Source organism: Sorex fumeus, unplaced genomic scaffold, assembly GCF_029834395.1.
Source record: "Sorex fumeus unplaced genomic scaffold, SorFum_2.1 ptg000054l, whole genome shotgun sequence".
In the NCBI taxonomy this organism is placed as follows: domain Eukaryota; kingdom Metazoa; phylum Chordata; class Mammalia; order Eulipotyphla; family Soricidae; genus Sorex; species Sorex fumeus.
Window position 1 is genome coordinate 7,607,613 of NW_026606111.1, and position 17,894 is coordinate 7,625,506.

The window sequence follows — 17,894 nt, forward strand, 5'->3', positions numbered from 1 at the left end:
TCCCTATATGGGCCCCTACAAAACCACCCAAGCACCACTGGGTGTGGCCCCAAAACAAACAAGAAAACTAGGGTGGGGGCAGACTTAGAGGAGCTCTGAATGATCTGCTGAAGAGTTTAGACTTCTTCTTTGGGCTGCAAAAAGCCAGGGGTGCTTTTGAATGCAGGAATGAGTTCCCTATTCAGTCGTTCATTCATTCAACAAATACTATTTACTGAGTAGCTGCTGTGGGTCAGACATTTTCTACCACTGAGAATATCACATGATCAAAGGTAACTGACTGATCAGATAACCCTTAAAAAACTTATATCAGGGGTCTGAAGCAATAGCACAGTAGGTAGCTGACCCGGGTTCAATTCCTAGCATCCCATATGGTTCCCTGAGCACCACCAGGTATAATTCCTGGGTGGGGTGTATGAGCCAGGAGTAACCCCTGTGCATCCCCGGGTGTGACCCAAAAAAGTAAAAAAAAAACAACTTACATCCCAGTGAGGAACTAGAACTAGATAATAAACAAGGAATCAACACAATCAGGATGTGAGGGTGTGATAAGAAACAAAGGAAGAAGAGAAGACAGACCTGGGCACCAAGGCAACTGGGGCCTAGAAGTCTAGTGTGCAGTGGGGCCCCTGGGAAGAGCTACTCACTGCACAGTGCCCATGGCCTGTGAACAGTCACGATGCAACATAAAGATCCTCATCTTCTTCCACTTCCGGGCTTCTACCCGCCCGCCCTAACCCAGCTCTTCAAAACTCCCCTTTGCCACTACATCCCTAGACACATGCGGTTCAAATCCCAGTGGGATTCTCCAGCTCAGCTCCAAGAGGGCACAGCCCTGCAGCCCTCAATGTCTTCCTTCAGTGATTTCTCTGGGCCAGCCATCTCTCCTGGCCTGACTACAGAAGGTCTCCCTGGGCCCACGGCTGCTTTTGAATCCAGCTTCTTCCTAGGGGTGCCACCCAGTTTGCCATTCCAGCTCCTTTTCCCATCTCCTGCCACCTGCAAGCAGGGAGGGAAACAGGGGCACTGGAGGCTACTGTGGGGGCAGGAGTCCAGGCTCAGGAAGGGCCACTGTGCTTCATAGAGGAGGGGGTGGCGGGGGGGGGGAGGGAAAGCAGTGTGTGCACAGGCCTGTACACACAGGGATGTGCAGCACATACATGTGCCTGTGTCTGTGTGTGCACAGGCCTGTTTTAAGCATGAGAAAGGTGAGATACACAGGCAGGAGTGAATAGACTCTCAGAGAGCAAGTGAGAGGAGGATACGTTTCAGTGACAGAGAGAGACACAGAGACTTCCCAAGAGAGGCAAAGAAAAGGAGGACCAGAGAGCTGGCTGGCAAGACACAGGATAAAAGGAGTGACACTGGGGGGAAGAGAGAGAGAGAGAGAGAGAGAGAGAAGAGAGAATGGGGTAGAGGAAGAGAGGGAGAGAAACAGAGAGAGAAAGAGGGACAGATGGAAATTAAGAATCCCAATACTGGGGGGAAAAAAGGAAGTGGTCCACAGAAATGATCTAAAACCAGCTGTGAAGGAAGCAAGATGAACATGACTTTTCAGCTAATGCAAGTCAGAACTGCTCACATCAAGGTTGTGCTTCCCAGATCAGAACTCAGGAAACAAGACTAGTGCAAGGGCCTCCTGACTCTAGCCCTAAGAGCTGGAAAACAAGCAGCAAGAAGCAGGTTGCAGGATGAAACATTTCAAAAAAAAAACAAAAAATGACAGTCACGCAATAAACTGACCGTCCGTTCTAGAAAATGAGCTGCCTTTTACTACAGCAGGCTACAGAGGTAAGGCTGGGATCTCCCTGCTGGCCACACTGTGAGAAGAGTAAACCCAAACTACACACAAAGACCCCAGGCGGCTTTCCTGGGCAAGAGCAAACAGGCGACAAGATGGATTCATACACCTCGACCTCATGAATGCCTCCACCACGCACCGGGAGCCCCCTTCTTCCTGTGACAACTGTGTATCCTCTTCACTGTCTCCTGACCGTCTTTTCTGTGGCCCTTCCTCTTGGAATCCTTTGAAAATGACTCACATGGCAGTAGGGCTAGTCAGCAGTATACCCTGGCGCTCCACAGTCAGTGCTGTGTGGGAGGCAGGCGGCCGGCTCGCTCAGCTGCCTGTTTATTTATTTATTTTCCCTTTCTCTGTTCAGAGAGGATTTGCTTTTCAGCCACATTTCCCTCAAAACACAGGAGATGCTTACTGCACAGATTTCACAGCGATGAAATGATCTGCGTTGGGTGACTTGGTCAGAACGAAACTAAAAACAGTAAGATAAAAAAAAAATAACCAATATGTGTGATTAGCACACCTACAAAAAACAAATTTAGGTTTGGGTGAAATCAAGAGAACAGGAGAGAGAGAGAGAGAGAGAGAGAGAGAGAGAGAGAGAGAGAGGGGAGAGAGAGAAGCTCAAACTAATATTTTCCAACCTTTCACTAGCAGCTACCGCTCCGACCACATGTTTTGAAGGTCTTGCAGTGTGTTATTATTAGAAGTCACAATTCTATTGATACTGATGAGTCATTTGTATCGGCGGAAACCAAGAACTTCCATCAACATCATGATACACAGTCACTGTGGCTTGGCATTTTTCTTTATTACTGGTCAAAGCTGCTTCAAATGCTTATGAAGTCTAGAAAAAAAAGCCAGGCACACAGCACAGGGGCTGGCAAAGGTTTCCTTTCCCCCCAGCAGATCTCACGTGAATCAACCTTCTCAAGTTAGTTTAGGATGATCTGATCAATTGTACCTACCAAAGGAAGTTTATTTAGAAACCTCAAAAAAAAAAAAAGTAACATTTCACACTTTCCGTTAAAAAGAAGCAGAACTGAACTCTGAAAACATAGTGAAACCATCTCTGAAAACACATGCCAGTTAAAACCCCAGTAAAGACTGTATTCTTAAAAAAAATTAAAAATAAAAAAATCTTAATAATATGAAGTGGACATATAAAGCTGTCATTACTTAAGGACTTGAGCCACACCAAAACTCCATCCTGAGACCTCAGCACTGCTACCCCAGGGCACCCAGCAGGGTGGGGTGACACTCAGAAAAGCCCTAGGTAAAAAGATTCCGGAGTGTTCCTTGAGGGGCTAAGGAACAAAGAAAAGCAAATTCCCCTTCCTTTTTATCATCCCCTTTATGAATCCTGGAAAATGTAAATACAGCATAAATCTTTTTTTCTCTCTCTCTCTTTAGCTTTTTGGGTCACACCCAGCGCTGCTCAGGGGTTACTCCTGGCTTTGCACTCAGGAATTACTCCTGGCAGTGTTTAGGAGACCATATAGGATGCTGGGAATCGAACCCGGGTCAGCACTGTGCAAGGCAAACACCCTACTCCAGCCCCTAAAGGGACACTCAGGAATGCTCCGATTCTCATGCAGTCCCTCAGTTGTAAGGACGTAAGGACGGTCAGCTCTTTTCTACCCTGCAACCAGAAGGCAGTGTTTGACTACGAGAGGGAGATGGGAGCCCCGCTCGGCAGTGGTCACAGGTCTGAAAATAGCTGCCCGGCTGCTAAGTGGCCCCCAGCGTTCTCTGAGGGTGGTGGTGCGGGCACCGTGGGCAGGTCACGGTGCGGCCAGCTGAGAGCCGCAACAGCTGCATGAGTCAGCAGGCACTTCTGCAAGGGAACTGCTGACACGCTAAATTACTCTTGCATGCATAAGGTGCACACACCCCCCCAGCAAAACACAAACAAGGTACAAGCAAAGCAGCCAACAGGCACCACCCCGCGCCAGCAGTTCCCACATCTCACAAATCAAAAATATCGTCTACGCCACTATTCAAATAGTCGGGACAACTATTTAGTAACTCCTAGCGGTCATAAACAAACGACTCACCCTCAGAGCTGGGATCTGTGGCACAGCTGCATTCAAATCTCATGAGCCGGTTTATTTAACTGGTTTTTATTTTAACGGGATTTAACTGCTTTTCCTCCCGTCTGAAAAATCAAAATAGTTGCCATATCGACCACAAGAACTGGCAACTGGCGAGCACAGTTCCTGTTTTTCAGAGGGGACTTAACTTTCAAACCCACAATATCAAGATGTCTTAACATAGTGGAAATAATTTTAAAAAATAGAATGATAGAGAAGACTTAAAGACTGTACACTAATTCAGATCCCACTAACGTGGGTAATCACAAATTTTGTCCTTGTGTCTTCTGTACCTTTCTTGTTCATACAAGACCCAAATCATCAGGATGACTGGCTTCCTAGAACTTCAGAGACACTTTCCCCTACCTACGGATATGCCACACAGCATTCTATTCCAGGATATTCCATAAAAGTGTCTCAAATTCCAAATATGAGTGAGAGATCACATTCACAGATCGTTTTTTTTAAAAAAAGGAAATATTATTAACAGTAGTTTTGAAACCACAAAGAAATGCTTTTGATCGACTGTGTTTGAGGAAACATCTAATTAGCAGATCAGGGAGAGTCTTCTAAAGGAGACTTCTGAATCTAGTCTTCAGTTTCACTCTAGTTTTTTAATATGGTTTAAGCAGTTAATTTCACCAAACACTATATGGCAATCTCTTATTTCGGCATAAGGGATCATTTGAAAATCTTCATCTTTACCAGTTGTGAATGCTGCTTTTTCTTAAAAGCCCTCCACCTCACTCCAGATTAACCAAAAAATGGAAGACAGAAGGAAAAAGAAAGCAGGATAAGGGACTATTGGAGGCATTTCTAAGGAGAAAGAATGAGAAGGTGCTGGGTCTGTGAGGGGAAAAAAAGGCACAGCGACATAATCAACTGTGAGCACGGAGAGAAAATAGGAATTCGAGAAAGGTTCCCTGCTCTCAGGACATGTCTCAGAAGCGGGAAGGACTCTCACCTGAGTCAGCCCGCTACAGCAAAGATCCGTTAAGAGACCAGTAAAACAGTTCCAGAGACTAACACTAGGTGGCGCCATCAACCCAACATAGCATGGTTGCTGGGAGACAAGATGAAGGAGGGGGTAGCATGGACTCTCTATCTCAATTGGGCAGGGAGCAGACAAGACCTCTCCCTAAATGAAGAGCCCTTTCAAGAACCAACAAACCTCTTCCAATAGTTCAAATATCAGCAGCATGCTAACAGGATGGGGCATATCAACTGTGAAAGAAAATGTATCAATCCCATCATAATCAATAAAACTGTTGGGGGGGAGGGCAAGATAAATGAGTGAGATCCACTGCCCATTTCCCCTCCCCCCTTTTAAACTTCCTTGTTTAAGGATCATAGAGTATTTTGGGTTCACTGATACTAACAAAAATTCCCAATTATAAACCAAGTAGCTTTTCGCTGAAGTTCTGTTTAAATGTCAAATAACAGACCATCTTGCTACACAGGTTTGTATGTTCTGATCCAGTGTCTGGCAAGAGGAAGGCGGTGTTCACTGGCAAATGCAGTGTAACATTCAAAATCATCTGCTCTTTATATGTTTAGTGTGACAGTGGTTCATACCCCCAATCTGTGCGTGTCTACATTCTCTGTCCCGAGCTGGCTTTATAAGCCGTCCTCTTTTCACTAAGAAATCTACACCCTCCTCTCCCCAAGGATAACAGGTGTGGAAGACTACAATTTCAACCTTTAGGATTTGAATTCTTTGGCTTTCTTTCCTATGAGTGTGCTGATGCCTCAGAAAGGAGCACTGCACTACATGCACTCAATTATTTATGCCCTAGCGAAAACGTGTTCATAAAATCCTTTCCTGAGACTGGCTTTGAAAGGGAAGGAAGGGACTAGTTAACGACCTGGAGTGGCAAAACACAGAAGTAACAAAATAAACCCAGGCAGAAATCACTGCAAGAGATGAGAGCCAATAGAGCAAGATTTCTTTACAACTGTAGCAAGGATATCATCCCAGACACTGATCTCCCCCAAGAGATTTATAAAAATAAGGGTTAACACAAAGGATATCTACATTTTCCTTTCACTGGATGAGTAATAGCATCCTTTACAACTCAGTCCATACTTTTTTTTTCACAGTTTTGACTTCTCAAGGCTCATTCATTTGCATAATATGGGATCTTGAACTCATATAGCTATTCTACAAATCAATGCAAATAATTCTCACACTAGATCAGCAGCTTTAATTTAAGCTCATCATTGTTTGCATAGAAATCTTTATGCACTCATCTGCTTGATTTTTTAAATCACCTAACCCTCCCACAGTAACACACTAAGCATTTTCCCATTTGCCACCTCTAAAATTTGAACTAAATAGTGAAAAGCGAGCACAATACATTCACACACTTGATCATTTCCAACCTTGAGCTTCATATGTATGCTTCATGTTTCAGCCGCCCGCAAGAATAAAGCCTCTTGACTGAAAAAGACAATGCGGGTGTCCAGCCAGGGCAGAGCTGAGTCAGCATTCTCCACAGTGACCCTGCGAGCCAGAGGTGATGGGTCACTGCCAAACCAACTGCCTGGCCGGGTTCTTTAAAACCATTCAAATCTCTAGTTCAGAGTTGCAACATGCTAATCTGGCAAGATAATCTCTTCCTGAAATTGACTAGAAGGAGAGCAAAGGTTACCAGCTTTTATCTGTTACTACTAGGGAATATTTCTAATTAGGATCCCTTCTCCTCCTCACCAGTATAACTGACCAATTACAGAAACTGTTTTTTTTTTTCAGGCTTTGCCTACCTTTCTCTTTCCCTGAAAAAAGCTGAAAACAAATGCTTTGCAGAAGGCTAAAGCAGAACCGGGCTGCAGGCCACAGTGGGCAGAGCCCGGTGATTCACCATCTCTGGCTCCTTTTTTCTCTTTATATGTCGTCAGTCTCACTCACTGGTCCCTCAACAGTCACTTAGACCTGAGGAATGTAATTGGAAAGTGAGTCATGTGAAAGACAGGAGATATATTCACTTGGGTTCACCGAGAAATTGTTTTTCAATTTTATCTTTCAGAGAGACGACAACAAAATATCAAATACTTCAGACCAGGCTGGCCGATATTTCCACTTCCAAGAACTGCCTGAGCGTGTTCCAGCCTCAAATGAAGAAACGGAAGGAGGCAGCGGACGCAAAGCAGCAAGGTGGTTAAGAGAACACGCTCCAGTGTCAGACACTCAGCTTTCAATCCCAGCTCCACCACTCGCTCATTAACCGCGTGACATCTGTGCCTCGGCTTATAATGATCACACCTAGCTCAGGGTTGTCACAAGGACTAAATGAGTTCAGATGAATAACACACACAGGAAATTTCCAACACTGGGGAGGTTGTCACCAAAGAAAAGGGGAAAATAGGGGGATTCTAGCAAACAGGAAAGGTCAGTTCTTCAAACATTCCACGTCAGCATTCTTAAACGGAGTGGTCTAGAGAATCATTCTTGGTCTGCAAAGACTGGAGACTCTCCTGGCTCTAGAGTCTTTGGAGGCTTCAGGTGGAAGCTAGAGTCAGATTTTCACTAAAGAGCCTGAACGAGGTCCCAAATGTAGCAGCCAATGTAGTCTGCGCAGCTTTTAATCAATCATTCAAACACTGTCAAAATGACCCATTTCGAAATGACAGATTGAAAGAAGAATGCTACTTTGCATTTTCCTCACAGTATAGAAATGAATGGACTTCTTGCCAATTGACTAGCTACCTAACTAGCTATATCAGGCTCACAAGACAGAGGTAAAATAAGTCAATTCTGGACTCTGGAGAAAGGAACCATTATTTGCCAAAATGGCCCCGGGTGGGGGGGGGGGGCTTAGTCATGGCTTATGCAATAATCCAAAGGGCCAAAGATAATAGAGAATTAATAGGATTATGAGAGGAGGAGGTGAAAGTCAACCTCTGGTTTTTGATCGCATAGATGGCTGCCCATTCCAAACTGGCTCACAGTGCAGGGAAGCCTGTCAAATGTGTCCAAGCATTCACTGGTACACAGAACACCCTTTCTTTACAAGGCTCTGTGGGTCTGTGTCTGGGTAACATCATCCCTCCTAAAGACAGCATGCTTCCTGAGGGCAGGGACCAGGACTGGTTTGCTCCCTACCATGGGGATTCATCTCTAGTTCACGCCTGCCACATAAGAGATACTCAACATCTGTTCGGTTACTGAAAGAAGGCAGCCTCTGCTGTTGGGAAGGGTCTTTTTGGATGCCTGGACATTCCGTGGCTTCCAGGAGGTATTAGAGCCTAGGAGAAGAAAAGTAACAAGTGCCCACAACCTGAGGTTTCTGGGAAACGAAGGAAGGCAACTTGTCAAGCAACTTGACTATGCTGCCCTGCTCAGAGAAGAATACGATGCTGGCTCTCCCAACCCTGACCTCCAGAGTGAAAAGTCTAAGAATTCGATGGAACTGATAGTAACATGACAATGGGAGGAAAGTCGAAAGACGTCTCTGAAAAAAAGTCCAAAAATACAGATTCCCAAAAACGTAATTGAAAATTCCCAAAGCATCTGCAGCAAGAGCCGGAGCAAAGGGAAGGGAAGGGCAATATCCGAAACCATTGAGGGCTTGAAATTTCGAACCTCAAAAAGCTTTTTCAGAAATTAATATGGGGTTTGTGCACATAACAAACTTTTTCAGAAATTAATCGGGGGCACCGAAAAACAATAATGACAACTGTGGAAGAACTGGGCAGAAAGGGCTCTGTGATTAGGGAAGAAGATGAACGCTGATATAAGGATAGGGGGAGCTAACAGCTAGCCACCAGCATTTGGGGGCATCGGCATTAGATGCCATGTCCTTCCAGAGAGGCAGGGAAAGGTGTTTAAGAACACGTCTCCGAAGGAAAGGATAACTGATTATCAGGCTAAAAACAAAAGGGAAGTTAACCAGGGGGATGTGCTGGAGCAACAGTGATTATAAAGTCACTGGGGACAACTGAGAGGTATTTTGGCTGTAAATCCAGTGTCTAGAATGAATGAATACGTGAAATGCTTTCAGATTAGGAGATTTATTGTTTTGGAAAATAGAACTCAAGGAAAAACAAAGGCTAAAATTCCTGCCTGATTCTTGAAGCAGTGCCATCAGGAGGACAAGGTTCAATTTCCATAGTTCAATTTCCTTTTCTTTAGAAAAGAAATGGTCCTTGAAAAGGATGTGGTGATTCTGAGGATGCATCCAGCATGGTAAGATGAGGTTTCAGTTTTAGCTAGACCAACACTTAAAATTGACAAAAAAAAAGAAAACGGGGGTGGGGAGAGACATGCTTCTTTGAATTCAAAAAGCAGCAGCAACTTTTCTATTACATGTTAATCCAGACGAGAGAGAGAGAGAGAGAGAGAGAGAGAGAGAGAGAGAGAGAGAGAGAGAGAGAGAGAGAGAAAGATATGAGTAATATTCTGGGCAACCTTTGCAAGTTGAGAAAATGTTTGGTTCACAGCAGGTTTCAACTTAAACTTGAACAATCTGTATATATCTACCAAAAATTCAATTTTGGCCCAGAACTGGGTCACACGGTGTCATTGCTGGGGGGAGGGGTAATTCATCCCCTCTGCCCCACCCCCACCCCCAATCTGTCGTTCCCAAGGCCTACATTCTACTTTCCCTAACATGACTCAACTTTGCCACAAACTTATTTGCCATTCTCAAAGGAAAACCTTTTTATTTTTTATCAAACAGTCCTGGCTTCTGAACTGTCGGTCCCTCTGACAGGATCATAAGTTAGCAAAACTTCCTGAACATCCAGACAGGAAGGGATTGGATAGAGTGCTTGCTATTCAGCCAGTGTACTACATCTTGTATTCTCCGCTTTGGTATGGGAGGGTAAAGACCCGGTTCACGGTTTACAGTGGTCCTTAACACACACCCCATAAAGGACCGAAGGCTGAGTTACCAGTTCAGGGTGGGGAGAAAACTCTCCAGACAGTCAAGAAAACTCATTCTCACTGCATTCAGATGCAATCCTTTCTAACATAAAATGAACCTTTCCCTTCTTTAAAGGAAGTCTCTGAGAAGTTAATGAGATGTGTCCAGGTATAGCAGGGAGCACTGTTGTATGGAGCACACAGCAGGTCTTTGGCCTGTCAGCTACTCTTTCTTTCAGTGTGTGTTCTCAAGGGTTAAATTCTCATGGAGGTCCCAGGGCATTCAAAAGTCAAGTTACCCCATTGCATCAGTAACAATCAAAGAGGGTGGATGGCTGAGAAGCAGTGGATTCACACAGTGCCCACAGCGGTAACGATCTGGCCTTTCACGCTGTAATCTCTGCTAAAAAGAACACTACCAGTCCCTGGGTGGGCCGTGGTCCTGATCTGACTGGGTTTTTGTTTCTTTTTTTCTTTTTTTTTTCTTGCAGCTTTCCATTTTCCCAATAGCAAAATTACTCATCCGTTTGGCAGAGACTCACAAGTCACATCCGACGTGCCAGGCCATTTAGAAAATAGCCACATCGAGAAAATTAAGGATGGAACTTCTAGTACGAAGCCAAGCTGCAGGTCAGTTATAGCTCGGACATAGGTTCTCATCCAACATTTAAAAGGAGTTTTTTGTTTGTTTTCAGGCCACCCAGGTGATGCAAAGGGGATTTGGCACTACTGGGGATCCAACCAGGAGTCACTTCACAACACAAAGCACATATTCCAGCCCACACTGAACTATCTCCCCAGACCTTAACATGTTTGGTGTTTTTTTTTAAGCTAGGATTTAAAAATGAGAGAACTCCTCACCCAAATCCCTATATCCAGCTTCCAGTCAGCGGGGGAACAAGAAGTCAGTATTTCCACACATTGCTGCCTGGGAACTGAGGGAAAACAAGGACGACAGATGGAATAGGGGTCCCCTGCCATGCCACACGATGCCCTCCTCACCGAGATCAGAAAGGAAAGAAAGGCACATGCTTGGGGTTCAGGAATGAGGAAGGATTTCAAGAAGACAGCAGCAGGGACAGGGGTGTGACACATCTGGACATGCTCCTCCGGAGAAGCTCCCTCTGTTCCTGGACAGGGCACAGGCCAAGAAGCTGGTCCTGCTCTCAACCCTCTGGCCACACAGGAGGGTTATTTATAAATCTATCATAATCATTCCTTTCGCATCCAACCAGCATCCCTAAGACAAGTACAGTCAGCCCCTGAAATCTGATGTGGGGGTGGGGCAGAAAGCAGGGAAGGGACTAGCCATCTCTCCTTGTTAAGGTTGGAGCCACACCAGAGACTCAAAGCTCAAGTTAATCCAAGTCAAATTAAACTGTGCCCCACAATACAGACTGGCCTAAGCCCCTTTGTTGGCATCAGAGGAGCTTGATCACAAATTCTAAGGAACAGCTCAGAAGCGCTAATGAGTCCAGTCCCATCACTGTGGGCTGCGCAGACAGTGGGCCCAGACGCAAAGGGCTGGCCTAGGAGAGCTCCGAACATGAACCTAACCATCTGGCTCTCTTCAACTCACTTTGATCACAAAATGAATTGCAACAAATTGAAGAGCACATGGCTCCAGTTAATTGTCTCATCTGTAATCTGAACCCACTTTTAAGCAGTTATTATTACCCTCGATCAGGTGGAAACATTTCCCACCATCACTGCAAAGTGCATTTTCCTGATGAACTGTAATGGATCATTAAGTTCCATATCTGAATAACAATACTTTGCACTTATTCAGTGCCTTTCATCCAGGGATTTCAAGGCAGTTTGCAAATAATTAAGCCCCTCACACAGCAGCCAAAGAGGGGAGCAACTACTAGCCTGAGGACAGAGTAAAGGCATAACTCAACACGGAGAGAAAAAAATGCTTCCTCCCATGCACTATAATATGGAAAGTGAACTGGGGGGAGGTGCTCAATCCTCTCCTTTTCTGCCTCATCTTTCTTCTCCGAGGCAGATCTTCACATGCACCATACAGAGAGAGAGAGAGAGAGAGAGAGAGAGAGAGGTAACAAACAGGGAAGGGTGTTGTTAAAACAGCTATGAGTTCAAGCACACATATCAGAGGTGGCTGTTTTTCCATATCATCTTGGCATCCACAACATGAAAACGACATTTCCATCCACCTGCAGAATGGACAGATACTCAAAAGAATCAACTCAGGGCCCTGCTGATTATAATGGCAAACCTGTCACATTCCAAAGCCAAAATGAAAATCCTTCATCTGCACAAATAAAGGAGGAGGCTCATAGGAGGACAACAAAAATAAAAAATTTTGTCACAACTGCCTATGGTACTTCTGGGGCTCCCTGTCCAAATGTGATTCAATTTTCAGCAAATAGGACGGAAGTGGGCAATCTATGCAGGCTTTTTTTTTTAAATAAACACAACACTAGAAGGGAAAAACACTTCCGCCACTTAAAGTTTTGTGGTGATATTATAAACTCCTGAAAAGCTGAATTCATAATGGAAACGTTGACAGACCTTTCACTGGAACAGTCTGAATGCAACACTGTAATTTACCAATCTCTCTTACAGAGGCAAGACTAATTCTAGCAAGATGTCATTTCGACTCATTTAGTGTTACCTGCGCGAATGATTTTTTTTTTTCAAATGCCATTTACTCTGCAGCTGAGAGTCTGGGGGTGGGGCAATGTCCCATTTTCAGCAGGTTGTCTCCACTGCCTCCCTGAAAATCGCCCTCTCCACCTCTCCACGCTCGGCTGGTGTCGTGTCAGCTAGAACCTTCGCGACTCCACATGTCTTTCCTACAGGTTACATTTTAATGATCTGAGAAAACCGTTATCAGAGTTCACATCTCTCATTTTACTCTAAACAGACAAAAGCAAAATATCTCATTAGGCATCATCTCCGCCAAGGTTCCCACTAGGCAGGAAAGGATTTTTATCTAAAGTAATTACCCTTTTTAGTTAAACACACTCAACAGATGCAATTGATGCAGAGCGAGCACAGCAGCACGAGCCTGGCTAAGGTGGAAACCCAGGAAAGCCGCGTCTGAGGCCGTGGCTTGCTGGGGGCGCCCGCGACCCTCTGTGGTTTCCCAGGGACTTCGGCGACCGCACGCACCCGGGGTCGGATGAACCGCACCTTCTGCTGCGCCAATACCCGCTCCACGCACCCCAAGCCGCTCCCCCCCAAAAAAAAATATAAATAAACCCTCTGGCCGGCAGCGGCTGCTCGCGAACTTCCCCTTAAGTTGTCAAAACTCGCCCACACGGCCACGGGACACCGGCGATACCAGCGCGCGCGCCCATGGCCCGCGCAAACCAGGATTGCGCTGCCCCTGTCGCGCCGCACCCTGGGTGTCCCGTTGGCTAATCCCCGGCCGGCCGGAGAGAGGTGGCGGAGACGCTCGCTCGAGTCCCCTCTCGCGGGCAGCTGGGGTAGTCCAGGAGCGCCACTCGCCGCCTGCCCGCGCTCCAGCAAAATACCCCCGACCCGGGCTGTAGGGAGAGGACGGGACGCCCGGCGGGCACCGCGAGATGGACAGGGATCTCCTGCATCATTTTCTCTCCTAGGCGCAGCGCCTGGGGTTTTAGAATGTGAGAAGAGAGGTGTGTGTGTGTGTGTGTGTGTGTGTGTGTGTGTGTGTGTGTGTGTGTTGCGCTCTGATTTCTTGCAGGCTCCTAGGGACGCAAGGGAAGGGGAAGAGAAGGCAAGCTTTCCACTCTCCAGAGACATCAGTCCCTGGGTCTGAGCTCCCGGGGACCCAATGCCAGCAACCCGATCCTCGGGTGCACAAGGGCTTCCACCGGGCGTGCGCCGCCGGCGGCTCCAGTCAGCCGCTTTCCCCGGGACCCTCAACTTGAGCTTTGATGCCCCGCCAGGCGCGCGAGGTCCGGGCCACCCGGGCGGCATCTGACAGCTGAGTGCCGCCGCGGGCCGCGGTCCTCGCCGAACCGTGCGTCTGTCTCCTCCAGCCGGTGGGCGTCGCGCGGCGAGGCCGGCAAGGAGGCGGCCGGCCGGGGGATCGCGGGCTGCCCCGCGGGTTCGGGGCGCCGGGCCGTGGGTCTGACAGCTGCTGCTCCGGGCCGGCGCCGCCGCGCGCCTCCCTCCAGCCCGCCCTCCCCACGCCTGACTTATTACCCTCTGCTCCTCCTCCCCCTGCCGTTCCAAAACACGCGTCGACGCGAGCGCGATACAATGCCGCCTCGCCCGCCGTAAACAGCCCGGCGCGAGAGCGCACAGTCGCCGCCGCGCTCGCCTCCCACCCCCTTCCCGTTCCTAGAAAATGCCACCGAAGCGGACCTGGCGGCCCGGCGGCCGGTGCGCCCTCCCCGCGCCGCTGCCCCGCGCCTGAGCTCCCGGGGACCCAATTCCAACCACCCGACCCTCGGGCTTCCACCCAGCCCCAGCGCGGACGCTCCCTCCTCGGCCCCGTGCGCCCCCCACCACGCACCCCTCCTCCCCCACCCCCCAAGCAAACTTGCACCCGCCCACCCCGCCCGTTCACCCGCCAGGGCCCGGGGACTCACCTCGCCCGGGAACTTTGCGTCCTTTTTTTTCCTCCTCCTCCTCCTCCTCCACCTCCTCCTCCTCCTCCTCCTCCTCCTCTTGCCCGCGTCTCCCCAGCCCGCAGCCCCCCTCCCGGCGGCCGGCGCGGTGGGCGGTTCGGGGGTCACCGAAAGCTCGCCGAGAGGACGCGCATCACATGGCAGCTCGATCGCAGGCCCCCCCCGAGAGCGCTGGCGCAGGGGGGAGGGGAGGGGTCGCGGGGAGGCCGGCGCGAGCGAGGCGGGAGCCCGGGCGGGGTGGCGCGGGCGGCGGCGGCGGCGGCGGCGGTGGCAGCGGGCGCTCACGTTCGCGCGGCGGCGGCGACCGCAGCCCGGGGCGTGCACGGTGGCGGCGGCGGCGGCGGCGGCGGCTCGGCGCTGCTGTTTGCTCCGCGCCGCGCGGCTCGCGCTCTCCCCGGAACGCCCACACTCTCAATCGCTACATTGTTGACATTCGGCGCTGACGTCACCCGCTCCCCATTCACAATAACTTTACGGGAGCCGGGCAGCGCACCTCCCCGGCCGCTGGGGCGCCGTACGCCCGGCGACTAGCGTAAGGCGCTCCGCGAATGGCGCTCCGGGGGCTGCGGCGGGGGAGGGCGCGCGCGCTCCGCCGGCTCGCGGGAGGGGGCGCGCCTCTCGCCGCCGCCGCCGCCGCCGCCGCAGCTCTCGGCCCCGCTTTGTGCGCCGCGCGGCCCGCGCGGCCCCCCGCCCCCCGCGCCCCTCCGTCCACCGCCACCGCCACGCCACCTCCCACCCGCTCTGTCTCTCCCGGTCCCGCCGACCGCCGCCGTCCGGCCTCGCCGGAGCACTTTGCAAGAGGCCCTGGAAGACAAGGGACGAGCCTCCGGGGACGGCGGAGAGCGCTGGTGGGGTGGCACGTGCGCCGGGGTCCGGCACCCGGCAAGCAGAGCCCCGAACGTCGAAAAGCTGGGATCCCTAGCGGTCTAACGTAGCTCGGGAGGGGAGGAAAAGATGCTCGACGTCACCCTCCCCGCCCCCCCCCCCCCCCAAAGAGCTGGACCCGGTCGAAGAAGGCGAGGAAGAAGAGGGACTCCCGCGCCAAGAGCGCTTTAGACGTTTGGCTCCTCGGGGGCGTTTTTGGTTCGGGGAGGGCCGTGGCCTGCATGCGAGAAACCCAGAAGGGACCAGCGCTTTTGCGAAGCGCTGTGGTCCCGGTTTCGGTCCAACCTCCGGCTCCCTCTTAGCTTCCCGCCCCGAGCGCTGCCAGAGAGATACCGCTGAGCGCTAAGGGCCGCGAGAAGTCTGCCTGGTGCTGTAAAGAAAGTCATTCGACGGAGACGGACGGAAAGATTGCCATCAGAGCAGCAACCCCAGTGCCCGCAATTGACCTCGGCCTCGGCCTGGATGTTCTGCCGCGTTTCCCCAAACACCCCTAACTTGGCCGCTGGTGTACAGGCAGCATTGCACATGACTGCATGCAGTGCTGACTTTTAATGAATATTATAAAACTTTGGCTCGCTCCGCTGAGAGAAGGACCATAAATTTCCTTCCCAGGAAAATGGACACTGGCATATGCTGAGAAAGCAGTGAAACGTTGCCCGTTGAATCTCGTGATAGCAGCCGAGGTGCTTGCTCTGAAGCACCTTCACCGGAGGACAGAGTGTCCACAGCCTCCTTTAGAGTGTCCGGGCGCTGGCCAGGAAACCCGGGGCAACCCAGCTCTCTTTCCAATAGCACTGCACAGCCCCTTTGCAGGTGCAGAACCATGCGGGTTCTTTCTGCCTTCCCCGCCTTCAGATGAGATGTCTCTCATAGCCAGGAGCAGTCCTGCTCTTCGACTTTGGGTCTGGTGCTTCCTCTGACTGTAATGCCTTGCTTCGAGGATCCTGTTCCTCCCCTAGGACAGATTTACTGACCCCTGGTCTGTTCTGCTGGGTCCATTTCTTAGTACTGATGTTCTTGCATTTCGCGATGTTCTCATAAATGCATTAATGCCAATGATTTAATTTGCTTTCATCTTATATATGAAATGAAAGCAATATATATGCATGTATATGTATATATGGGGGGGGGTGACTGGCTGTGCTAAGGTTTACTACTCCAGGAGGACCTTATGTGATAACGGGCATCACACTGGATTGGCCACATGCGAAGCAAACACTTTGCCCACTGAATTATATCTGCACACCACCCCCCCTCCACCCAACACTTTATGTTTTTTAAATAATACCAGTAGTTTTTCTCACTAGAGCCAGGCTGGAGAAAAGATCCTTTGGAGGGTCTTGTGAATTCTTCCTTTTCAGGCAAGCAGTGACCACTGACTGAAGGGGCAGTGGAGTGGTACACACACCAGTGAGTGTGGAGGGGTGAAGTGGGCAAGGGCTGCTATTGCTGCTGCCTGCTGATGCAGCCACCTGGTTTCTTGTCCCAGGTGGAGACAGCTGGAACAATCAGATCATTTCCATTCGGCTACTCATCCAAGACCACCAGGGGAACATCTTCAGTTTTGATATTCTTGAGTACGTAAGGGGACCAGCAATCAGAGATGAACAAAACCTAGTGCAACTGTGATAAATCAGATTAGGTAGTCATTGGAGGAGGAGGTAGACCTACTTGACCTCTTGGGTCATGCCTAACATTACAAAAATGTGTCCCTAGAGCTATGAATAAGAGAAATTCAGAGCCTTTGACACACCCAGGGGACCAGTAGGGAAATAGTTGTTTTATTTTCAATAGCTTGGAGTGGGTTGTTTGAATTAAAGCCTGTAGAACTTTCAGATGTACAAAATACGTACTGCTGAGGTTAGTATGTGATGCCTGAATACTGACAGGTTGACTGTTTATTAACCGTCCCCCGGGTGTGTGCTGTTCTGGGCATTTCAGCCACTTCTCATTTTCATTTCAGTGTGAAACTAGTTAGAGGTCTTTCCCTTTCTATAGTCACAGTAACAAATTGAGCAGAGGTCTGTTTATCTCCCATGATTGCAACATTCCAGCCTTTCTTTTGTTGTTGTTGTTGTTGTAATCCCATTTGTTTTTGGTTTTGTTCTCTTTGTCTGCAGAGTGAAGTCATTGAAAATCCTTCCTTTTTCTATTTCCTCATTCCATCCTTTCTGATCTTCTTTCCCCCCCTACATAATTACCTGTGTTCACTGATACAGAACACGGGCTTCATCAGATATAGTCCTCATCAGATACATTTCTATCCTGGGTATAGTTTCCGGGGACAATAACTTGGCAGCACGGCATTGAAACTGGTCACCTTTAATAATCTCCTTGATTTAAGAAAATATAGGAAAAAATGTCAATATCCAGGAAGCAATAAGGTGTGCAAAGAAAGACAGAAGAAAGAAGAGGTTCTCGTGCCCTCCATGATCTTGCTCCCGAGCTGCTTGTATAACTTGTATAATACAGGATCTGGTGATATTGAAAAGATAAATGAATTTCTTAGGCATTTCTTAGAAATGGAGTATGGTACCTTTAATAACACACAGGGAGAGAGAATGAAAACGCCAGGAGAAATCCATGCTGAAGAACATTCCTTTAAGAAGGAAGTGAGTTTTGGAGGTCCAGGGAGATGGTACAGGGGTTAAGGTGCTGGACTTGCATGC

General features: G+C 49.1%; 1 protein-coding gene across 3 annotated transcripts in view; it reads right to left on the reverse strand.

The window, feature by feature from the left end:
* The window catches only part of BACH2 (BTB domain and CNC homolog 2), a 398,692-nt gene extending 384,341 nt beyond the window's left edge, over window positions 1–14,351 (reverse strand). The window contains exon 1 of one of the 3 annotated variants that reach the window (XM_056125204.1): window positions 14,302–14,351. The gene's annotated coding sequence lies outside the window, so the exon portion shown is untranslated. The remainder of the gene's footprint in view (window positions 1–14,301) is intronic. The other 2 variants (XM_056125203.1, XM_056125202.1) reach the window with 2 other exon arrangements.
* Window positions 14,352–17,894: the final 3,543 nt, after the last annotated feature.